This window comes from Hordeum vulgare, chromosome 2H, assembly GCF_904849725.1.
Source record: "Hordeum vulgare subsp. vulgare chromosome 2H, MorexV3_pseudomolecules_assembly, whole genome shotgun sequence".
NCBI classification, from domain to species: Eukaryota; Viridiplantae; Streptophyta; class Magnoliopsida; order Poales; family Poaceae; genus Hordeum; species Hordeum vulgare.
Window position 1 is genome coordinate 204,283,779 of NC_058519.1, and position 26,202 is coordinate 204,309,980.

The 26,202-nt window shown below is 43.0% G+C and overlaps 2 pseudogenes; one reads left to right on the forward strand and one right to left on the reverse strand.

Moving 5' to 3' along the window:
- Positions 1-16,820: 16,820 nt before the first annotated feature.
- Positions 16,821-20,121, forward strand: LOC123429930 (annotated as a pseudogene).
- A 425-nt stretch (positions 20,122-20,546) lies between these two features.
- Positions 20,547-25,852, reverse strand: LOC123426140 (annotated as a pseudogene).
- Between the last annotated feature and the right edge of the window lie 350 nt (positions 25,853-26,202).

Consider the following 26,202-nt stretch of genomic DNA (forward strand, 5'->3'; position numbering starts at 1 on the left):
CTGGCGGTAGTACCGCCCCTGGTCAGCGGTAGTACCGCTCCAGGAGCTTAGTACCGCTTGCCTAGCGGTTGTTCGTGGACGGACCTTTTTGCGAAGACTTTCTTGGCGGTAGTAGTGCTTTTGCACTACCAGGGGCCCAGCGGTAGTACCGCTGGGGTCAGCGGTAGTACCGCTGGGGTCAGCAGTAGTACCGCTGGAGTACGAGCGGTAGTACCGCTGCATCCAGCGGTAGTACCGCCAGGCGGCGGTAGTACCGCCCCTGGTCAGCGGTAGTACCGCTGCAGCCAGCGGTAGTACCACTGGAGCTCGGGCAGAGAGTGGGAAAACGGTATGATTTTTTGCCCCACTATATAAAGGGTTCTTCTAGCTGAGGAACCTCATCTCTTACCTCTCTAAGCTCCATTGTTGCGCCCCAAGCTCAAAAGTGCCCGATCTCTCTCCCTAGCCAATCAAACTTGTTGATTCTTTAGGGATTGGTTGAGAAGGCCTGGATCCACACTTCCACCAAGAGAAAAGTTGATTCCCCCACCAATCCCTTGCGGATCTTGTTACTCTTGCGTGTTTGAGCATCCTAGACGGTTGAGGTTACCTCGAAGCCATATTCCATTGTGGTGAAGCTTCGTGGTCTAGTTGGGAGCCTCCAAGCTTTGTGTGGAGTTGCCCCAACCTTGTTTGTAAAGGTTCGGTGTCCGCCTTCAAGGGCACCTATAGTGGAATCACGGTACCTTGCATCGTGCGAGGGCATGAGGAGAATACGGTGGCCTTAGTGGCTTTTTGGGGAGCATTGTGCCTCCACACCGCTCCAATGGAGACGTACTTCCTGTCAAAGGGAAGGAACTTCGGTAACACATCCTCATCTCCATCGGTTCCACTTGTGGTTATCTCTATCCTTTACTTTTGTATTTGCTTATGCTTGTGACTATATCTTACTTGTCTTAATAGCTCTCGTTGTTAGCTTCTTTAGGGTTCACCTCTTTGTCGTATTATTTGTGAACTCGTATGGTGTTTACCTTAACTTGCTAAGATTAATTTAAAAAGTGGTCATTGTCTATTCACCCCCCCCCCCTCTAGCCAACCATATCGATCCTTTTAATTGGTATCAGAGCCACGTCTCTTTATTAAGGGTTTAACCACCCGAAGAGTATGGAAGGCGGAGAGGAAATTAACCATGGGCAACCCGAGGCCATGGACTTGACTTCGGTCACAAGGATCGACTTGAATACGGCTATGGCATCCCTCAAGACGTCCTTGACGAACGAAGTCAAGACCATGCTTAAAGAGTTAATTGAGGGACTTAAAAGTTCACCCGAACCGGCTATAGTGGTTAAACCCACCATCACCGATTCGGAGGCCAACTCCTCTAAGGAAGCGGCTAAAGGTATGCGACCTGCTTCATCTCACGAAAAGGATGGGATTGGAACATACGCCTCAGTTCCACCCCCCATGGTCTATGGAGGATCCGTTCCCGCACCTCGTCTTAATCCTGTTGGTCCTCCTCCTAAGTTTGTGAAAGGTGACTTTGCTAACTGGGTATTTTCTATTAAGTCTCATTTGAATCACAGCTCAACAAACTTGTGGAGAATCATCGAGCAAGGATATTATCCCCATGACCCAAGCAACCTCACTCCAAGAGAAGATGCAGACAATCAATATAATCACTCTGCGTTGTTTATTCTCCAGTCTGCTGTTCCACCTGAAGATCTTCCCCACTTACGTCCCTTCACGTTGGCCAAGGATTGTTGGGAGCATATTATGGTGTTGTACAAGAGAAGCTCAAGCATTCAACGATCCAACTATGAAGTGATACTTGATAAGGCCGATGAGTTTGTGATGAAGGAAGACGAGGACCCTCGTGATCTCTATCGGAGGGTGACTGCTATTGCTGTGGCGCTAAAGGATCATGGGAGTAAGGATGTGGATGATACATGGGTCAAGCGCAAGTTCCTCAAAGCCATCATGCCTTTCAACAAAGCCATGTCATCTGTCATTCGTTAGCGGCCAGACTTCCACTCCTTGTCTTCCAGTGAGGTGTGGGATGAGTTCATTGCAATGTCAATCATGAACGAAATAGCCGACAATGCACTTGCTCGTGTTCAATCAAAGACAACTTCACCCAACCTTGCGTTGAAAGCAAGAGCAATGCTTGAAGAAGAAGAAGAAGATGAGGAAGAGGAGAGTTGCCCTGAAGACACAAAGTATGCCTATCATGAGCACATGGCTCTTGCATCAAGGCAATTCTGGGGCAATAAAAGGAACTCAAGACCCACCTTCACCAAGAACAACTCGAGTGGATTCAAACCCAAACAACGAGTAAGGACATGTTATAACTGTGGCAACGTGGGTCACTTCGTGGCAGAATGTCCCTATGAGAAAAGGGAAGACAACGGAGGCAAGCTCATTCGCAAAGACAAAACCAAATCATTTCCAATCAAGAACAACTTTGTGAAGAAACCTCACCCAAAAGGGATGGTGGCCCTGGAAGAGTATCCTTCCGATGATGATGGTGACGATGATGATACAGTGGCAACGACAACTGTTGCTATTGCCACTACCTCTTCCCAGAAGGTGTCTCTCTTCAACGCCCCCAACGAGAACCACATCACCAAGTGCCTCATGGCAAAAGGTATCAATCAGGTAACTCCCATCATTAAGACCAACATTGCTTCTGCTCCTTCATTGTTAAATTGTGTTGAAGATAGTGATGTTGGGGAACTTAATGAGCATGATCTTGATAAGTTTCTGTGCACTATTAAGGGAGAACCCAAGAAGCACTTTGTTGCTCTCTTGGAACAACTGGGTGAGGCCACTGACCTCATTGAGTCTCATGAGGAGACCATCTCCGAGCTTCAGGGACATAGTCGCGACTATGCCGATGAAATTGCCGAATTATCTAGTGCTCTAGAAGAGGAGCGCACTCTTCGTTTGGCTCTTGAGGAGTCATATAATGATGACTGCGCTAAAATGCAAAAGAAACTAGATCATGATGTTGTTCTTACTCGCATGCTTAAATCTGAAAAGTATGCTCTTGGGGTTGGCCATGACAGACTCAAAGAGGAGTTTGACATACTTGACAAGGCCCACAAAGCCTTGAAAGGTGCTCATTTCTCTCTGAAAGAGTCTCATGATCAACTCCAAGCAAAGCTTACCAAGGAGATCTCTACTTGTCCTCCCTTTGTGTTAATTGATAATGCTTGTGCAACTAACCCCTGTTGTGAGCATGTTCATCTTGTGGAGGAAAATGCCAAGTTAAAGGAGAAACTTGAGAAGGGCCTTGTGGCATGCATACAAGGTGAGAAGAGTCTGAACGATCTCTTGAGCACTCAAAAGGGTGTTGTAGGAAAGGAAGGACTTGCACTTACCTCCAAGTCAAAAGGTAAAAGGAAGAACAAGAACAAACGATCTCTCACCCTCATGGACATCTTTTTCAAAGAGGGTGAGGGGACTCAGAAGGTGAACAGGAACAAGGTAGACTATGGGAACCCCAAGAAGGGCAAAACCGTTCCTACTGACACAGCCGGCAAACTCAATTCTTCTTATGTTTTGTGTTGTGCTAGTGATGGGCATGTTTATGCCAGATTTGTTGGTTCCTACGATGAGGATATTGAATGGGCTATCTGGGTTCCTAAGACCCTTGTCTCTAACATGAAAGGACCCATTAAAAATGGGTACCTAAAACCAAGCCTTGATCTATTGCAGGAGTTTGCTTCCGGTGGGGTGTCATGGTTGCTCGATAGTGGAGCAACAAATCATATGACCGGAAGCAAGGACTTAGTGGTGGATGTGCATCCTTCTCCATCTATGCCCAGCCATGTCCAATTCGCCGATGCATCCTCTTCAAAGGTATTGGGATTTGATAAGGTGGTCGTATCTCAAGATTTATCTATTGAGAAGGTCATGCTTGTTGAGTCACTTGCCTACAATTTACTTTCGGTTCGTCAACTTGCAATTATGGGTTTTTCCACATTCTTTAATATTGACACTGTAGTCCTCCTGAGGAGCAAGACTCTTAAAGTAGCCTATGTTGGACATGTCGAAAATGGTCTTTATGTGGTGAACTTCTCAAAGCAACCCACTAAGACTGCGACATGTTTAATGACTAAAGTTGACATGGGCTGGCTTTGGCATCGCCGTTTAGCTCATGTCAATATGAGATCTTTGCAAAGTCTTCTGACAGGGGACCATGTTCGTGGACTAACAAATGTGAGATTTGCTAAAGATCGTGTTTGCAGTGCCTGCATTGAAGGGAAGATTCATGAAACTGCTCATCGTCCAACGACTCTTATCTACACTAAGAGGCCATTAGAACTTCTCCATAGGGATCTGTTTGGTCCTCCATCATTTGATAGTCTTGGAGGCAGAAAGTATTGCTTAGTGATTGTTGACGACTACTCAAGATATACCTGGGTATATTTCTTTAAAAGGAAGAGTGAAACTCAACAAACGGTCATCAACTTTGCTAATGAAGCGCAACGTCAACATGAAGCAAAGATCTTGATGATTAGGAGTGACAACGGCACCGAGTTCAAGAACTACACCTTAGATGAGTTTCTAGGTGATGAGGGAATAAAGCACCAATATTCTGCACCATATACCCCTCAGCAAAACGGCGTGGCAGAAAGGAAGAACCGGACCTTGATAGACGCTGCAAGGACAATGATGGCAGAATTCAAATCTCCATATAACTTCTAGGCAGAGGCCATCAACACAGCATGTCATGCATCCAATCGGCTCTACATCCGCAAAGGCTTGAACAAGACTCCGTATGAGATTCTAACTGGAAACAAACCCAATCTCAAGTACTTCCGGGTATTCGGTTGTAAGTGTTTCATTCTCAAGAAAGGAGCACGGTTAGCTAAATTTGATTCTAGAGCACATGAGGGTATCTTTGTTGGTTATGCTACAAACTCTCATGCTTACCGTGTCCTCAACAAGTCCACCGGACTAACTGAGGAGACGTGTAACGTAGAGTTTGATGAAAATAATGGCTCCCAAGTGGAGCAAAGTGGTCTTTGTGATGTAGGTGATGAAATTCCTCCCCAAGCCATAAGAAGAATGGGATTGGTCAAATACTCCCCATTGAGGAACCCCTTGTGGCCGAAGGAGAAGGACAATGCTCTACTCAAGTGGAGCCATCACCCCCACAAGCCCCACACGCTTCCGATGAACAAAGAGAAGACTCTCAACAAGTTGAACAAGCTCAAGGTCAAGATCAATTGCCCAACAATGGTGATGTGTCCCATGATATTCAAGCACTACCCCAAGACTCTGAACCTGCTCATGATCAAGATCAAGTGCAACCCCGAGATCCAGACCAAGTAGAAGCACAAGATCAAGATCAAGAGCAACCACTAATACAAGAACAAACTAGTGAACCTGCTCAAGTCGAAGGACAAGATGATCAGGAGACTGTCTCACAATTCCCCTCTAGAGCTCCAACAGTCGGCTCAAGACGCAAGGGCAAGCAAAGGAAACAAGTCGATGCTCCCCCGTTATCTAATGAAGAACTGTTGGAGCGTCAAGCAGCCAAGAATGCGAACAAGCTGAGAGTCAAGTCACATCTTATGAAGAATGTACTTGGCAGTTTAAAAAGGGGAGTATCCACCCGTCAATAGCTTTGGAATTATTGTGAGCATCACGCGTTTGTCTCGTATTGTGAACCTCAACAGGTACAGGAAGCGCTCGATGATGAGGATTGGCTTATGGCCATGCACGAAGAACTTAACAACTTCGAGCGCAACCAAGTCTGGGATTTAGTGCCTCGGCCAACGGAGGAACATAATGTCATCGGGACCAAATGGATATTCAAGAACAAGCAAGATGCCAACAGAATTGTGATTCGAAACAAGGCAAGATTAGTGGCTCAAGGCTACTCCCAAGTCGAGGGTATCGACTACGGTGAAACCTTTGCCCCTGTTGCTCGTCTAGAATCTATTCGCATGTTGCTTGCATTCGCTTCTCATCATAACTTCAAATTACAGCAAATGGATGTGAAAAGTGCCTTTCTTAATGGTCCTTTGAATGAGTTGGTCTATGTCAAACAACCCCCGGGATTTGAACATCCCAAGCTCCCCAATCATGTGTACAAACTTAATAAGGCACTATATGGCCTTAAACAAGCCCCACGCGCGTGGTATGAGTATCTTACTGAGTTGTTACAAGATCGTGGGTTTGAAATTGGGAAGATAGATCCCACTCTTTTTACTAAGAGGGTTAAAGGGGATTTGTTCATATGCCAACTATATGTTGATGATATTATCTTTGGCTCTCCTAACATTTCATTTAATGAAGAATTTGCTGCACTAATGACTGAGAAGTTTGAGATGTCCATGATGGGAGAGTTGAAGTTCTTCCTCGGGTTCGAGATTAGACAAGGTCTAGAAGGGACATTCATCAAACAAGCCAAGTACACTCAAGACATGCTCAAACGGTTCGAGCTCGAAGATGTCAAACCGGTCAAGTTCCCCATGCCAACAAGATGCAAGCTTGACAGTGATCCCAATGGTAAAGCAGTGGATCAAAAGGTATACCGCTCCATGATTGGATCCCTCCTTTACCTTTGTGCATCTAGACCGGATATTATGTTGAGTGTAGGGATATGTGCACGGTTTCAATCCGCACCAAAAGAAAGTCATTACATGGCTGTTAAGCGAATCTTTCGATATTTGGCTCATACCCCAAACTTTGGCCTCTGGTATCCCAAAGGAGCAAACTTCAATCTAGTTGGCTATTTTGACTCAGATTGGGCAGGAGATTGTGTGGAGAGGAAGTCAATGTCTGGAGGATGCCAATTCCTTGGTCGCGCATTGGTAAGTTGGTCGTCAAAGAAGCAGAATTGTGTCTCCTTATCATCCACCGAAGCTGAGTATGTGGCAGCTGCAAGTTGTTGTGCACAATTGCTATGGATGAGGCAAACTTTAAAGGATTATGGTGTCACTTGTGACAAAGTGCCTCTTTTATGTGACAATCAAAGTGCTATCAAGATTTCCCTCAACCCAGTGCAACATAGCAAAACCAAACATATCGATATTCGTCATCACTTCATTCGTGAACATATCAAGCTAGGTGATATTGAGGTTCACTTCATCCACACTGAAGAGCAACTTGCAGATATTTTCACTAAGCCTCTAGATGAAGCAAGGTTCCGAGAGTTAAGGCATGAGCTAAATATCATTGATTCAAGTAATGTGGATTGAAACTAGGCATGTTGCACCTCACTTTGCATTCCATCTTGGTCTAGATGTAGGCATGGACATAGGGGGAGTGTTGTTCTCTCAATGAACTTTCCCTCCCCCCATTATGCATAAATCAATCTAGTCTTTCACTTTAGCCATTGTCAAATGGCACTTGTGCTTCAAAGACGAGCATTGGTCATGAACCCAAGGATAATTCTTCGCGGTGTCATACCATTGTCTCAAACATAGGTGGCCTCGGCCACCGCCCCTCCATCCTTTCTTTTGTATAGAAGAAAGGATATACAATGACAAGTCAGTACATTTTTCTAGGTGCTATCTCATTTTTTACTTACTTGTCATGTGCCCAAGTTCCTCTCTTATCCTAAGCCGCGTTGTGACATTTGCAGCGGTACTACCGCCAGGACCCCAGCGGTACTACCGCCAGGTATGGCGGTACTACCGCCAGGATTCCCATCTAACACGACCGGCTAGGAAATTTTTAGGGCTGTCTCAAGGACGAGCGGTACTACCGCCAGGGGGAGCGGTACTACCGCCAGGACCCCAACGGTACTACCGCTGCATCTGGTGGTACTACCGCCAGGTAGCGGTACTACCGCTAGGTCCTCAGCGGTACTACCGCTGGCCCGTACCCCTTGGGCTATATAAAGGAGGGCGAGCCCGTTTTTCTCAGCCTGTTTCTTCTTCCTCGCGGCTCCTCCTCCCCTAGCCCGAAATCTCCCTGTTTGGATCTCGTTTTGTGGAGCTCCTTCTCTCCGTTGGATTGGATGGGTTGCTCCACCTCTCCTTCCTCCTCCAAGAGCCATGAATCTCGGTAAAGCTCCTCCCTTCTTCTATTTTGTTGATGTTCTTGTTCTAGGGATAGGAGCATTGGGGATTGGATCCATGTCTTTGATCTTGTGCCTTGTTCTTGGATGGCATGAAGGAGATATTTGAGGGGAGTGTAGGTCCTATGGATCGTTGTTGATTATGTTGCCATGCCCTAGGATTTACTTGTTTTAGATCTAGCACTTGAACTATGTTTGGATTAGATCTAAAACTTGCTCTCTCTTGCCTAGGCATGTACTTATTTCGGTGATACCTGTGATCCTCATGTAAGTAGGGCTGGGGTGGAGTTCTTAGTGTTCATATACAGCTCATGCCCTTGTAACGTTTTTTATCTGTCAGATCTGAAAGTCAAACCCCAGCGGTACTACCGCCAGGGGTAGCGGCACTACCGCTAGGCCCCAGCGGTACTACCGCCAGGAGGATTCACTGTGCATTCTTTTTATGTGCTTGGCAATGAGTGTTTATTTTTCTGCTTTTTCAAGATTCATTGCCTTGACTCTTTTTGTCGCCTCTTTTCGCTGTGTGTTCTGTGTCACAGGTAGTTCTCGCCGTTCGAACCCCCCACGGGACACGCAGTCAAAGCAGTATCGCAACCAAGAGGCTCCCGAGGGGTCTGCCACCTCAGGTCTGCAACCCAAAAGGCAGTCCTTCAAGAAGACCGCGCACAAGGATAAGAGGATCAATGTCCGAACAATGTCCCCCAAGGACTTTCTGCGATTTCGCACTCAGAACCACTATCTCAACGAGAGGGCTGTGATCAAGGATGTTGACCATGTCTGGGCAAAGGATCAGTGCAGGATCTACCGTGATGTTGTCGCGCATTTCAAGAAAAACTATGTCTCCATTCAGTGGATTGACCTAGCTCATCTTCAGTGGAACCTGGACTATTTTGGTGATGCCCTCTCTCTGATTGACAAACTGGGCATCAAGGACATCATCACTTACAAGACAGATTTTGACCCCACTGCTGTTGCTCAGTTCTATGTCACGGTCCACTTCTCTCCTGATGAAGAGCGCTCTATGGTGTGGATGACTGGGACTCAGAAGATGACCGGTACCTGGCGTGAATTCATGCAATTCCTCAACATTGACTTCCAGGGAGCTGACACTCCACTAGGGTTGCGTCCTCATGCTGCAGCCCCCACCGATAGGGCCCCCGCAAAGGACAGATTGCAGAAACTCTATGTGAGGAAGGGTGTGCTCCCCAAGCATTTGGACATCATGCATCAGATCCTTCGCAACACCCTCTTCCCTTGCATTGGTAACTTCGACGAGGTTCATGGCTCCTTGGCTGAGATGCTGCTGCTTTGTGAGGAGGCTATGTCTAAGGAGTCTGCCCCTCTTGATATTTCTGATGTGATGTTCACGGAGCTCTGGAACTGCATCATCATGCGTAAGGTTCCCATCTACGGGCCCTATCTGTTCGCTTATATTCGTCATAAGTGGCAAGAGGCTTTTCCGGAGGAGGTGCTCTACGCTCAGTCTGACTACATTGTGCACGACCCGATCAAGCTTCGCGTCAAGGAGAAATGGGCCAACCCATCAACTTCCTCTCAGCACATGGATATTGACACAGAGACTGCTGCTGACAGAGGAAACCGCCTCTCAGTCCCGCTCTTCTGCCATGCCATCTTGGGCCATCAAACTGCAGGATAAGATGAAGACTCTATTATGTATGCAGGCTAAGGGTCAGTACCAGACGCACGTGGCTCAGAAGGAGAGCCGCCAGAGGCACAAGCGTGTTCTCAGGACTCTTTATGTGGACATCTCCAGCGGATCAGAGGACGACATCACTCCAGAGGCTACTTGGATGCAGGCTCAAGGATACCAGTGGTCTGGCGATGAGGCGGAAGAGGAGGAGCAGGACGATCAGGAGGGCACCGACGAGTCTGGCGATGCTGAGGATGAGGAGTAGCTACATGTGGCATTAGGTGTGCCCCTTTTTGGTGTCTTGTGCCAAAGGGGGAGAGAGTCTAGGAGCTGGATTTGCTTTCATAGTCGAACTTTGCTTTGCTTTGCTTTCTTTCGTGTGGTTTGCTTCGAACTTGGTTTGCTTCTAGTTTGCTATCATTTGTGAGACATGAACCTATGTGAGATTTATTTCCATCATATGTTGTGAGTCATATTCCCCGTATTGTCATATATCTATATCTTTTTGTTTTCATATTATTCTCTGTGCAAATCCGGTATTGTCATCAATCCACCAAAAAGGGGGAGATTGTTGGGGCATAGTTTATGCCTAAGTAATTTTGGTGATTGATGACAGTACCGTAAAGGACTAACCGTGTGTGTTAAGGTTTCAGATAACACACGTCAACGGCACAAGACGACTCGTCTCCTCATTCATGGAACGGAATCACGGCGCTGTCTACGATTCTCTTTATTTGAGTCATAGGAAAGCCGTACTATTAAGAGGGGATCCGTAGTGGAAAGGTTTGGGTGGAATCTATCTTTGCACGCGCACACTTCACGTTTTCTCCCTTACCTTCTTCTTTGGTGCGGCCCCCGCCACTTTGTTTCTTGTCTCTTTGCAAAATGGTCCCCAGCGGTAGTACCGCTGGCCCTAGCGGTAGTACCGCTGGACTGCTAGCGGTAGTACCGCTGCAGCCAGCGGTAGTACTGCCCCTGGTCAGCGGTAGTACCGCTCCAGGAGCTTAGTACCGCTTGCCTAGCGGTTGTTCATGGACGTCACCCAAAAATGCGAAGAAAAATATAGTTGGGTTTAGTGCCAAAGAGTCGTTCTAGTGGAGATTGATTTTTGATAACACGACTGGGTGTGCGATTAATAAGATATACGGCACTAAGGAATGCCTCATCCCAAAATTTTAAGGGCATTGATGCATGAGCAAGAAGTGATAGTCCTACTTCTACAATGTGTCTATGCTTGCGTTCCGCGGAACCATTCTGTTGATGAGCATGAGGGCAGGAAACATGATGAGTGATCCCAATACGCTCAAAAAAAGAATTGAGCTTTTGGTATTCACGGCCCCAATCCGTTTGCATAGCGTTGGTATTCACCGCCCCAATCCGCCGATCTCGATGCAACCAGTGGATGCGATGGAGTATAGGAGTGTTGTCGGCATGCTCTCCTACCTCGTCCACACCAGGTCGGATCTCTCCTTCTTCGTTGGCTACGTCTCAAGGTTCTTGCAGCATCCCACGATCGAGCACATGACGGTGGTGAAGCACATCCTTCGCTACATTGTGAGAACACTGCATTGGGGAGTGCGGTACACCTGCGATGACCATGGCGCGCCTCTGGTCGGCTACAACGACAGTGATATGGAGGCAACATGGACAACCGCAGGAGCACTACTAGGGTCATGTTCTTCCTTGGTAGCAACCTGATGAGCTGGCAACCGCAGAAACAAAGTAGTGGCTCTATTCATAATCGTCTGAGTATACGCCAGCCACCACGGCCGCGTGTCAAGGTCTTTGTCCTGCACGGCTACTCTGGGAGATCAAGGATAAATATCAACGGGCAGTTGTGCTCAACATGGACAACAAATGAGCTATCTCTTTTTTTTGCAAATAAATTAGCTCTCTCTTTGAGTAAGAACCCTATCTTCCACGACCGAAGCAAACACATTGAAATTCAATATCATTTCATTCGGTAATGCGTGAAGAAGGGGAAGATCCAGATCGAATTCGATCGGTCAGAGGAGCAACTTGCTGATGTGGTCACCAAAGCACTAGGACGGGTCAAGTATCAAGAGCAACGTGCAAATACGGAGTGTTGGAGATCAACGAGGCTCACAAAGTTTAGGGAGTGAAATATTATTTAAACCTCGTGCGCACCGTTTCTCTACCATGGCAGCGCGATGCTGTTTTGCTTCCACGGCAGCGGTTTTACACTTATAGCAGAAATAACGGCTGGTTTGTTTCAAATGAGTACATAAGCTTGTTAGGATGTTTTTTTTCCAAAAACTAGTTTACACCTGCAAGAGCTGGATCGTGGGTGGCACTATCAACAAGGTTCGTCATGGGCGTTTTTCATGGGCCGTTTATGGTCTCTTTCTCCCTGTAAAAGAATGAGAAGAGTGAAGAAAACAGAAAAGTTACAAAGGTCGCACGCAACGCAAAATCACCTCTATACTCGAGTTCTTGTGTGTGTGCGCGTGATCGGTGCTTACATTGGAGGCCCCGGGGAGAGGAGATTAATCTAGCAGTGATGACACATTGCTAAAATAGTGGATGACCAAGGATCTAGTAATGTTAGAGTGTCGAAGCCAAGAATATTTCTGTTATTTTGATATTGATCTCGTATGGAATACATAGGGAGTACAATGCAAGGAAAAACTTGGAACACCAGACAAACTAAATGTGATTTAGAACTATTCCATCACTAACTTGAACACAGTATAATTCTAACAAAGCCAACTACCCCATACCTCTTTTTCTTGAAAACGTCAAACAAAATGAACACCCATATGTATTCCTTTTTTTCAGGGTCAGCCATATATTTTCTTCTTCTTTTTTCTTGAGTGGACACTCCTATGCATTCTGACATGCCATTAACCACACATACAAGCATATGCGTTGTAGCAAACACATGGGGACGGCCACCGTTACCTGCAAGAACGATTTATGACGTGCAAATCGTATAATCTATCCAACGAATATGAGGAACATTCAACAATTTGCCAAAACGAAAAAAATGGAAAACTTGTAACAGTAACTTTCATTAAGTTTCGTTTTTTACATAAAAATTAGCAAACTTCTTTCTTAGCTGGCTATCGTTGATACAAAATTAGTTTGAACTTAAAACGCATAGGTACGGTAAATATATTCCTATAAAATAACCTTTCGTAGAACATATGAGATTTATTTGTTGTCTAAACCTTACTTTCTAAACTATTAAACCCGTAAGTGTGGGCTATATTTATTAAATTTACACTCCTTCTGTTTCTTTTTATTCCACATATTATATTTGGTTGAAGTCGAACTCTTCAAACTTTGACCAAGTTTATATAAAAATATGTATTACCATCAACGTACAACATCATTGTCACTAGATTCATCATTGAATATATTGTCATATTATATTTATTTGATGTCGTGATCAAGGTTGTCAGAATCGCGATTTTATTATACAATTCTACGACTTTACGATCAAAATTAACCACCATGATTCTACGATTTTAGTTCATAGAATCTGCATTTCTACGTCCTTGATAGTTAAGATTCTACGATTTGCAAGAGTACAAAGGTGAGGGAGCACGTACCATATGGCTGTTCAGGAGGCGGACGATCCGGATCCAGGGCCCCGCCACAGATTTCCCCTCCATAGGTGGACGTAATGAGCAGGATGAGCTCGAGTATAACAAGGACAAGGACAAAGCCCATGTACTGGTACCTCCAACTAGAAGCCATACTATTTATGGCAAAACGAAGGCTATATCACTCACCACTCTCTTCTCTTGTACTATCGCCCTGCTGCTTCTTGGTCTATATATACAGGATTCGTACAGAAATTTCGAGTGGCCGGTATGGACGCACTCACGCACACGCACTCTAGTTTACTTTTCAATGGTTGGAGATGGCGCTGCTACCACAGGGTGGCGCACTTCGCTGGTAGAAAAAGGACCTTTTGTTCGGACCATTAGTCTCGGTTAAATTTTGGACTGGGACTAATGTGAACTCTAGTCCATGTTGCAACAGCTAGGCTTTAGTCCTGATTCATTTGTGACCTTTAGTCCCGGTTGGCGATACAAACCGGGAATAAGAGGGTCTAACCTTTAGTCCCAGTTGAGATACCAAAGCGGACTAAAGCATTTTGAAAATTTCTTTTCTGTTTTTCTATTTGTTGTCTGTTTTTAGTTTCTGTTTTATATTCCTTATATCTTTTGAGATTCAAAATTTTGTCTAGTTTCTGTTTGTGTCATTAGTTTTCAAATTTGAATGGTTTAAATTTGAACTTGTTCAAATTAGCTTCAAACCCTAGATTGTGAAGAACTTGATTTTAAAAATAGTTTTAAATTTAATTCTTTTTGCTCCTAGTCACATGTTAGATTGTTGTCACGGTAAGTTTTATTTGGTTATTCTTAGAAAAAATTAAATTAGGATTTTAATTAAAACAGTAGTGTTTTGCTTATATAGTTGTTTTAGTCATTTAATTGTTGTCACTATAAATGAACTCTGAAAAGGTTGAAACTTGGCATGGTATCATCATTTCGATCACATAGCATGTGATAAAAAGTTGAGAGGGTTACAGCAAAAACTGGATACACTTCGTGTACAAACTGGACCATCTCCTTCGAAGTATGAGGGTTTCGTACGAAAAATCATCTGTTACAAAGACATTTCATTTTTTAACTTATTTCAACTCAAGACTTTTTGTGCATTCACTATGCACCATTCTAAGCCACATCTGCAAATTTAAACCCTTTCTAACTTCATTTGCTACTTTTCATGCATTTAATGATTTTTTAGCTAAATGGCCCAGAAATTTAAAAGCACTACAAATGAACTCTGAAAAGGTTGAAACTTGGCATTGTATCATCATTTCAACCACATAGCATGTGATAAAAAGTTGAGAGGGTTACAGCAAAAACTAGATGCACTTCGTGTACAAACTGGACCATCTTCTTCGAAGTATGAGGGTTTCACACGAAAACGCATCTGTTACAAAGGCATTTCATTTTTTTTAACTTATTTCAACTCCTGACTTTTTATGCATTCAGTATGCATCATTCTAAGCCACATCTTCAAAGTTCAACCCTTTCTAACTTCATTTGCTACTTTTCATGTATTTAATGATTTTTTTGAGTTAAATGACCCTGAAATTTAAAAGCAATACAAATGAAGTTTGAAAAGGTTGAAACTTGGCACTTTAGTTGGTACAATTATTTTTGCTATATTAAAAAGTAATTCTTTTTGCCACTTAAATATAATTAACTTTAGTTTTTGTTGTTTGACAATAATTTTTTTTTCGTAATTAGTTAATATTACTTTATTGCTATGTTAGTTGTTTCTAATTTTATTTAAAAAAAAGGGTGTCATATTTGTATTCCTCAAATTTTTCTGATAATAATGGATATATTATTTGTCGAATTTCGATTTAAAGATTTAAAGATATTAATTATGCCATATTAAATGAATAAATGGCAAAAATGAATAAAATAATATTATTACTTATTTGATTTCATTGATATTCAATATTATTATTATTAGTTATATTATTTTAAACTTGTTAGGTATTTTGGAATTTTTTTGTTTGTATTTTTTGAGAATTATTTGAGTTTTGTTTTTTGAAAAATTTCCCTTTTTTGAAGTTTTTAAAATTAATTATTCTTGTTTATTAATCATTATTGTTTATTTTAATAATTGTTTGGAATTCAAAAAATTAAATCATGTGACATCAAGACCTAAGGGTTAATAGGATTGATAGCTTACTATTGTCAAGTAAATAACAAGTGGAGACTTGGAAACTAGTGGAGATAGAACCGAAAAGTTAAGCGTGCTTGGGCTGGATTAATGAAAGGATGGGTGACCGGCTAGGAAGTTAAATGACTTGATAAGTGGAGTGAGTGACTGGACGAGAAGTTAGATGATTTGTAACGAGTGCGTGATTAGAGATTAAATTGTCGAATAATTCAAAGGTTTGAAAATCGGAAAAAATAAAAAAATAAAAACTTTTTTTTCGGGTTGGTAACACAAACCGGGACTACAGGTCCTCGAGCCCCAGCAGCGCAAACCGGGACTAAAGGGGGAGGGGGTCTTTCGATTGGAGATCCGGAACTATAAGCCCTTACCAACCAGGACTATAGCCCCATTTTCTACTAGTGCTTGATTCTTTGGGTAGCGTAGACTAGAGTTGAGCAATGATCTCCTCTTTGTATGTCTATTTTTTTCAAAAAGAAGGATTACCCTCAGTCTCTGCATCGAGCAATGCACATAGTCATCTTAATTCATTATTTAATGAAATGTTACAAAATAAATACATTGACCAACCCAAAGCCATGTTCGTGATGAAAATCGTCGCCCTACCAATGAGATTGATGATGCCACGCACCCCAAAATGGCAGCCGCTGCACCTACTTTACTTTTGAATGGATGTAGTTGTCATGAACAGAGACATACACTTGCACTTGACTTGTGTGATCAACGCGGCTACATCAGGGAAGAATTGAACACTCCATGTCCAAGTGCACTGTCCAGTGCTACGACACGTCCAAAGGGCTGAAGGAAATGACCAGGTACTAGTGTCGTCTCAGCTGTCACCACACGTTAGTTGATTCTTTGCGAGAATGGAAAAAACTCATCATGCCAAGAGTTGAGCATTATTCTCGTCCATGGTCGAGTGCCGCATGATCAACACGTCCAATAGGCCCAATGACCAGCTTTAATAAAAGAAAGATTAAAGAAAAGGAGCAGTTATATACTGCAACACTAGAATCGTGATTTGTCCCGAGTTCCAATACTTCGTTGAGTTTGTTTTTTTATATATAGAACTAGTGAGCTTTATTGATCAATCAAACTAGCGAGCTTCGTTGAGTTCATTCTATGGGAAACTCGGTAAAATTTTGTCTGGTATCCACACACACACACACTGGTGGTGTAAACTTGCAGTGCACCCTTTTTGTTGAGACCATATATGGTGGTGAAGACTTACACCATGACCAATGCATTATTGGTAGAAAAATTCTTAACTTGGCGTGGAACTTTACTCCCATGACAGACGTTAAAGAATATGTCTAGATGCATGTGAAGTCTATAAAATCAACACAAACGTATCCTGGAGTATGAAAACACAACACAGTCGAGAATTTATTCATGCCCACCATGTTACATACCGACAACATGGTCTGTCCTCTGTTAGCCATCCTCCTCCTCTCATCAGCTTCCAACCTCTTGTCATCTGTTGCAACACTAACTGATAGCATCCACGCCAACAGAGATGCTCTGTTGTGCATCAAGTCGAGCCTCCACGGTCGCACCTGAGCTTTGGCCACATGGAATAACACCACCTCGCTAGATTACTGCAAATGGTACGGCGTCTCGTGCACAAGGAGGCCAAGGCAAGAACCCCTCATGGTGGCCTTGGATATGGAGGCAGAAGGCCTCTCCGGTGAGACCCCACCCTGCATCTCCAAGCTCACTTATTTGGTAAGCATTCACTTGCCGGAAAACTCCCTCTCCGGTCATATCCCGTCGGAACTTGGCCGGCTCTCTAGACTCCGGTACCTCAACCTCAGCTTCAACACCCTGACTGGCACGACCCCGTTCAGTATTGGGACGCTTCACAACCTTTCTTCTCTAGACTTGGGAAACAATAGACTTTCCAGTGAGACTCCACCTCCCCTTGGGAGCTCAGGGGCTCTAGAGTCCGTCTGTCTCCCCAACAATCTTCTCAGCGGAGAAATCCTGCAATCGTTGGCAAATACTCCCTCCGTCCGGAAATATTTGTCCTACAAATGGATGTATCTAGGCTTATTTTAGTTATAAATACATTTGTTTTATTCATTTTTAGGACAAGTATTTCCGGACGGAGGGAGTGGTTCATCAACCCTTACCGCACTCTTTCTTGGCCAGAACCAGTTGCAAGGATTCATTCCAGATTTCGGTAAGCTGACAGCTCTAGAAATCCTTGATCTCTCCTACAACGATCTCTCAGGGACAATGCCACACTCCATTTACAACTTGTCTTCATCGTCCGTTCTTGGGCTAGCCAACAATAATCTTAGAGGAACACTGTCTTTTGATATGGGTAACACACTTCATAACATCCAAATACTGATGATGGCTGACAATCATTTTGAGGGAGACATCCCTGCCACACTACAAAATGCCTCCCGCATGATCTCTATCCATCTAGGCAACAACTATCTGACTGGGGTGATTCCTTCCTTCGGCTCCATGCCCAACTTGAAGTATGTGATGTTGTACGCAAACCAGCTAGAGGCTGGAGACTGAACATTCTTCTCCTCCTTGGCGAACTGTACACAACTGAAAAATCTAAATGTGGACACAAACAACCTGCGTGGTGATTTACCAGCAAATTCCATAGCGAATCTACCCGAAAGCTTGACCTCTCTATCTCTAAATACAAACAACATCTCCGGCACTATTCCCATGGAGATTGGAAACCTGTCAAAACTGTCCATGCTCTATCTTGATATGAATATTTTCATGGGACATATACCTTCTACCCTTGGTCAGCTAAGAAATCTGATTGTGCTTAGCCTCTCAAAAACAATTTTTCCGGGGAAATACCTCCTTCCATTGGCAGCCTAAATCAACTAGAAGAGCTTTACTTGCAAGAAAATCAGTTGAGTGGAAGCATACCTGAAAGTTTAGGCGGCTGCCATAACTTGATAGCACTAAACCTTTCCAGAAATACCCTTGGTGGAATCATAAGCGGGCACATGTTGGCCAGGTTGAATTCATTGAGTTGGTTACTTGATTTATCACACAACCAACTCGCAATGTCCATACAAGTAGAGATGGGTAGCTTGATAAACCTTGGGTCCTTGAACATCTCTCACAACAATTTCACAGGCAGAATACCGTCCACACTCGGGGCATGTGTCCGGTTGGAAGCGCTTCGTGTAGAAGGGAACCTCCTCCAAGGAAACATCCCACAATCGCTATCAAACTTGAAAGGCATCCAGATATTAGATTTCTCCCACAACAACCTATCTGGTACAATTCCGGAGTTCCTCGACACTTTCACCTCGTTGCAATATCTGAATATGTCCTTCAACAACTTGGAAGGACCGATTCCAATAGGTGGAGTGTTTGCTAACAGAAGTGGTAATTTTGTCCAAGGAAATCCACACCTTTGTTCAAATGGTGCACAAGGAGAGTTTCCTAGATGCTTTGCTTCGGCATCCACAAAAAAACACAAGTTCGTCGTTCCTATGCTCATAGCTCTATCAACTCTCATTGCACTTGCTTTGATCTTGGGGGTGTTCATTTTTGGTTGAGAAGGAGATACAAATCCAGTGAGAGAATTGGACATTCATACATGGAGTTAAAAAGGATAACATATGGTGACGTTATCAAAGCAACAGATAGTCTTTGTCTGGCCAACGTAGTCGGCTCCAGACAATTTGGGATTGTCTACAAAGGTTGGTTCGACGCGGAAGATGGTACGGTTGATGTTAAAGTCTTCAAACTCTATTAGCATGGCGCATTGCATAGCTTCATTGCTAAGTGCAAAGCATTGCAACACATCCGACACCGGAACCTCGTGAAGGTTATAACTGCATGCTCAACTTATGACCCAGTGGGAAATGAGTTCAGGGCTCTAGTCTTTGAGTATATGGCCAAAGGTAGCCTTGAAGAACGGCTTCATAACCGCCGGTGTGATGATTTAAGTTTAGGCGCAGTGATATACATATCAGTTGACATTGCTTGTGCTCTTGAATACCTCCATAACCAGTGCATCCCACCGGTTGTTCACTGTGATCTGAAACCAAGCAACATACTTTTCGACAACGACGATACTGCACGTGTCTATGACTTTGGTCTAGCAAGGCTAATTCATGGATGTTCATCGGGAGGACAGAGCGGCACAACAAGCATAGTTGGACCAAGGGGGTCTATTGGGTACATACCTCCTCGTGAGTATAGTTTACAAGCCCATTCTAAAATAATGTTAACAAAATATAGTATGACTAACTATATTAGTTGCTAGTTTCTTTTTATTAATACTAGCATGTTTCACTTTTGTTCTCCGCTGAAGAACTTTTTGTTTCAAAACATTATTGCAGAGTATGGCATGGGCAGTGAAATCTCAACCAAGGGAAATGTCTACAGCTATAGCATTGTTCTTTTAGAAATGCTAACACGGAAACGACCTACTAATGAAGAGTTCAGTGATGGTTTGACGCTCCCCAAGTATGTAGATGCATCACTTTCACGAACCCAAGACATTCTTCACCCCGGTCTTACTTCGGAGACAGGAGATCAGCGTGTCGATCATATCCCAAACTTGCAAGAATACAACACATTTGCGCTCAAGGATATATGTGCTCTCCGGCTCCTTAAGCTTGGTTTGTTATGCTCTGCGGAATTGCCGAAGGATCGCCCAGCGATGCACGATATCTACACATCAGTAGCTGAAGTAAAAGAGGCATTTTTTTCTATGGACAACTGAAGCAATGACCTTACATAATTAAGGCAAAGGCGGTCGATGAAGATGAAACTCATTGCTTCAACCACGGCATGACAATATGTTGCTATCTTCTTTTCCTTTTCAATAAGCCAATATGTTTGGCTCCCTGTAATAATTTGGTTACATACACTATAAATATGTCAACAAGATTTTCTGATAATCTCTTCAGACATTAATAAAGATCCCTTTGCCTTATAATGATGGATTTCTACTGGGAACTTCTTGATATTTTCTTTCTGGCAAAATGTACTGGGGTGACAGAATTACTTTTCCCTGTGCATAAGGTCACAAGTCTGTGCCTTATCTTAAAATTAAGACTTGTAGAACTAGGGAAAACATGAAACATAATTATAACCATGACATGTCTAGCAGTTTCAAATCAAACACATCATAAACTGCAAAAGGAGTAACTGAACTAAACTGCCCTCTTTCAAGTTTTCCGTATACACAGGTTGCCTGGTCATACATGAGAGATCATCGGTTGCCGCAGGCCAAGGTTGCAACCACACCAAAATGATGTATCAAATCACCAGACAAGTACTCTTTACACAACACACATACAAAAAGAAAGCAAAATGATAAATCATGCATTCCTGGCCGCATGTACATCAACTTCTAATATTTGGCTTCCACATTCTTATCGCACACAATGGCATAGCGGTCATCCAAGAGCCTTTCTTTACACTCTTCTTTCAGCAGGAGGAATGGTATACCTGCATCTGACCAGCACCTAAGAGCACCCCAAACATTTACTTACTGGGCCAAGGAACTCTAAAAAGCCATGCGTCGGCGGGGGTGAACTTTCATCTGTTTTACAAGGCAAATGTTTGAGGAATGCCCTAACTGCGCCCGTTACGCCGTCTTCAGATTCCATGGCCTTGGCAAGATCTACGGCTTTTTCTTTCACCTGAAATCACATGGGAAGTTATTTATGCTATAATTTTACTAACAGGAGATCATACAAACCTAGTTCAGTACTGATTTGTGTATATGTAAGTCCCAAAGCCGGTCCAATTTGAGAACTTAAGATCCCGAATTTGAACATTCTAAAGATCCAAATTAAGGGAATGGAACCAGACGGGTTCCTATTTCTTGGGCAGTAACCAGTCAGTTCCTGGTTTTTGGAACCCTGCTGGGTACCAAACTACCAATCCACACGATGACAGAATCTTTCAAAAACTCAAGCAAATGCTCATTCAGAGAGGAATCACTAAAACAAAGTATATTCGGATGAAGTCTTCATGTAAAAAACGGTCTAGGTCTTAAATGGTGTGGATGTAAGGTTCTAAACTTCTACTCCGTAATTATCAATATGACAATCTAGTAATTATGTATATAGGTATATCATAATTCATAACCAAATCTGTAATATTACCTGCAGCCTACCTATGCACATCTGTGTCCGTATTCTTGTCATATATTTTGCAATATGAAACAGAAGGAAAAGTAACATATGCCCAAGTGCAAAAGATTTGTAGAGTTACCTCTGGATCTAACATGAAGTTTATAGCATCAACCAACTTCTGCAGATTGAATTGATCAACAGGTATAGGCGAAGGCCCAACCCCTCTAGCATGCACCCGCTCTCCCCAGAAAGGTTGGTCGCCAAAGAAAGGTACAATAGTTGTAGGACACTAAAATCACCAAAACAGTGGGTTAGAACTAAACTGAACCTAAGAACTGGTCCAAAAATAGCAAACATTATGATCAGGTGCTTGTTGCCAGTTGCGTAGCTAGTTATAAGAGTTCTGTATAGTCTTTATTTTCTTCTTATGCTTTTGTAAAACATTTGCCTGTACCATTTATTTAAAATTAATAAAAATACGAGGCAGAGTCCTGCTGTTTCCTTCAAAAAAATTACAGAGAAAATGCTGCTAATAAAAATTATCTCATTGGCAACTGCAGGAATGCCCTCATCAGGGATATTTTCAGCTGATTCTAACTCTACCTAACAATAATTGGCTTAAAAAATTATACTCCCTCCGATCCATATTAAGGCCCTGTTTGGTTGGGCTGTGGATTTTTGAATGCAGCTGTGGAAAAGTAGCTGTAAAAAATCTGCCGTGAGAAAGTTGTAGGTCATTTGGCAAACTAGTTATATGAGCTGTGGCTGTGAAGATAAAAGTCTGAAATACCCTTAACAATTAGGTTGGTTGCGCGTTGTTTAATAATAATAACATCATTATAAATTGCTTTGGAGCAGTAATAAAACCTAATCAAATAATTATTCAAGTCTTATGAGCGGTGGCTACGGGGTGTTCCTCGGCCCCGTTTGGCACCGGCTGCCGAGCAGTCCCCGGTGACGAGGGGTGGTGGTGGACTGGAGAAGCACATCGGGCGGAGGAGGATGGGAGCGTCCGGCGGCCGTCGCTAGCCGGTGCTCCTCTCCGTTTATTTGTAGCGGCAGAGGCAATAGAAGACCTCCTGGTGGCGGAGTGAGGAGGTTCTTCGGACGGATGGGAGACGAAGAGGGGGGGAGGCGTCCGGCGGCGCCGGCTGGCCAGAACCACGGGCTACTCCGCGGGTCAGCACCTCGCGGCGGCGTGGGAACAACCCTTGTCGCGAGAGGAGAGGAAGACGAGAGGTGAGTTTCTGTCATGGTTTCCCAAATCGGTCGTGACTTCTGGTCAACCCATCCAATGGCAAAGGTAGGTAATTCCACCCATCTATCAGGGCTAGGTTTGAAGGGGCACGCAGCGAAGCTGGGAAAGCACCTCGTGGGCTGCTGCCCCTCGTGCGTGTATTTTTGGATGCGCTTCCGTGAAATCAGGGCGCGTCGGTTCGCTCTTTGGCCACGATTTGGCTGCGAGGCAGCGGAATCCGGCTGAAAAAGCGAAACCAAACAGGGCCTAATTGTTGCTGCTTTATTACTAAAGCAGCGACAATCAATATAGAGGGGATACTGTATTTGCATCGGGAATGGTGTGGAACTGTGGAAGTCATGTGACATTGTGATGAATAGCTCGTAACGTAATGCAACAGGGAGCGAGGGAGTACCGCTGCTTTCAGGCCAGCAGCCGTCGTTCCAGCACCCCACCATGGTGTACCTGTGGGGTACAAAAAAGTGTGAGTCCTCATCTCAACAGAATAAACAGACATTATTAGCACCGTGGCCACAGTGGAATTCTTTCACCAGATTTTCTCAAGTATGCCCCATGGAAATTGTTCGTTAATTAGTTTTACACAAAAATGGGAAACATTTAGAATTGATTGATGATCACTAAAAATACTATATGAATTGAAGATAAATGCACCAACCCACCTAGAGTAGCAAGTAGCAAAGGCTTACCACTGCCTTACACTGCAGGAAAAGCCAGTCACGAGGGCAGTTGTCAAGTACATATATGGAATCTTTTGGTTCTGCCACTGCAAAAGCCCAAAGGACCCAGAGTAGCAAGTAGCAAAGGCTTACCACTGCCTTACACTGCAGGAAAAGCCAGTCATGAGGGCAGTTGTCAAGTACATATATGGAATCTTTTGGTTCTGCCACTGCAAAAAGCCCAAAGGTTCAAGACTCAGGATGGACTCAAAATATATGCCCACAAACCACAAGATGAACTTACATGTTCCAAGGCCACCCCAACCTTTGTTGATGATACCTCTCTGTCCAGTCATTTCGAGTGCTTTGACAATGGTTTCAGTCATCTTTGCTGGATCTTGAACTGGCTAGTGTATCAGGAAAAAAATGAAAAGAATCAGTTAAGGCATTATGGTGGCTTTTTAAAAGCACCTAGCATTTCAATTTTAAACTTCACAGTTAGCTGAGAGTTTGAGACTATCTTTTTTAGATGTAATGTAACAGCAAATCCCTATTTGAATTTGTAACAATTCCCCTAACTAACTAGAGTACTAAACTATAGAGCTAAACTACCTCCGCCTAAAGCACACAAATAACTTCTGCTATGAGATGCTACAAAGATTCGAAGTGGTAAACCAGTTTCTTATTACTACCGTAGGTAGTGGAAAAAAATGTACAAAGCCCCTTTCTGTCGTAAAACATGAAAAGTTACACTAATCCCCAAAGTGCCTTCACTGCCAATGACATCAGGGTAATTAAGAAAGATTCATTATGCAACTAAGTAACTAACCCTATATTGCCAAGCAGTACAATAAGTTAAACAGAGAATGTCAAATAATGCACCATATCAGAATTGAAAATTGGAACTTAAAACCAACATGAAGTAAATATAAGAAAGGTCAAAGTGATCTTACAAGACTACCAAAACCAACATAAATGGGTTTGTCACCCGCTTCAAGCCATTTCACAAGTTCTTCAGATGGTACGTAATCAGACGCAAGATCGAGGAAGCAAAACCCAACAACATCAATCTTGGGGCCCCAGTCTGCATTCAAAATATATGACACCTTTAACATTGAGCTACAAACCATTCACAACAACAAAATATTGATTTGAGGATAAACTTCATCTGAAAGTTCCAATGTTTTAGTTTTCTCAACAAGCTACTCCAGAATTCACAACTATAGTTATAATCTCAACACGAATTATAGAAGCTCCATAAATAATTAGCAGTGATAAGACATGTACATATTCTAGCAAGTAATGAGCATTACCTTATAATGTTAAATTTTAAATAACAGCATTTCCTGAATTTTCAATCTATTAGCTTGCAGTAAAGAGGCAATTGAGATGCAACTGCTCAATTAGTGGCACCCACAATTTTAAGCTTGCTAATATATTGACAAATCTGAAGGAGAACTGCAATGACTCAAGCATGCAACATTACTGGTGCCATAACAATTAGCTACTTAACTTACCAGATTCAATTCTTATAAATACTAGCAAAAGGATGGTATTATACGAAAAAACTAAAGAAAGGAGAAATGCAAGATAAGACCAAATGGACCTTGTACTATCTTGACTTATAAAATGGCAAAGAAACAAGATCATTCAACCATATTAATATATTTTAGCTTTGGCAAATGGCAATTGACACAATAAAAAACGACAAGGTTAAGCATGGTCTAGTTTCAGCTCAAATTAATATTAATCAAACACCTTTTGGTTTTGGGACAAGATGAGGGCTCCAGATGTATCCATGAGGAATATCACTTCCAGAACCCTGTGCACCACTTAGGTATGTTACTGAACGCAGCTTCAACTTCTTTTTCCTGAATTCATTTATCATATCACGTATCCCAAGCCAAATCATAGAGTCAACAATTTGGTAAGAAAGCTGCAAGAGCAAACAAACACTAGAAGGTATCAGATCAGATCAGGAAATAATACTATTTCAAGAAATAACATATAGGGTGCATGTTCGAAAAGATGCATGCGGCCAGTTAGGTTGAGATACAGATTATGGTTGCAAAAGCTGAAGCCAGACAGAACATACCAGCAAACAAACCAATAAATGATGCAAAAGCAAAAAAGGTCAACATGCCAAGCTTTACTACAATTAGTTGAAATACGTTTGGATAATATCCTTTTTCAATTGGGTATGGCTTTAACCATTCCTGGAGCCCACCAACTAGTGACATATTTTAGTTACTGGTCGTATCGTCAATATACCAAGTTTCATTGCAAACCCAAGATAAAATGGTTCCTCTCAAAACATACTCGATACTTACAGGTCCTGAAGGCAGCGCCAAGAAAGAATTTAGTTGTGGAAAGAATCTATTTGAATGCAATTACAAGGAACCAACTCCTCATCATTTATGAGAAGTTGAAAGCTGAAGATTTACCTATAAACATACATCCGCAACAAGCTGTATAAACAGAACAATTTTATGGATGAAAGAAACATAGGGATTCGGTCTATCTTTTGCAATATTGCTTTCACTTTCACCAAAAATGACGAATTAACCAGCCTTGCCTCGATGCTTCGAAAGTACTAATAGTTTAATACTGTAGGTTTTCCTAATTTTTATAGCATGAAACCACATGACCAACTATAGGTTTCATATATAACCAAGCTTCAGGACATATGTGCATGAACTACTCAATTGGGATTCGCTACAGCAAAAAAGAAAACACCCGAGTGATGTACTCCATAGGATCAAATGGACCAAACTTCGTTCATAAACAAGGTGGAAGAAAAATAA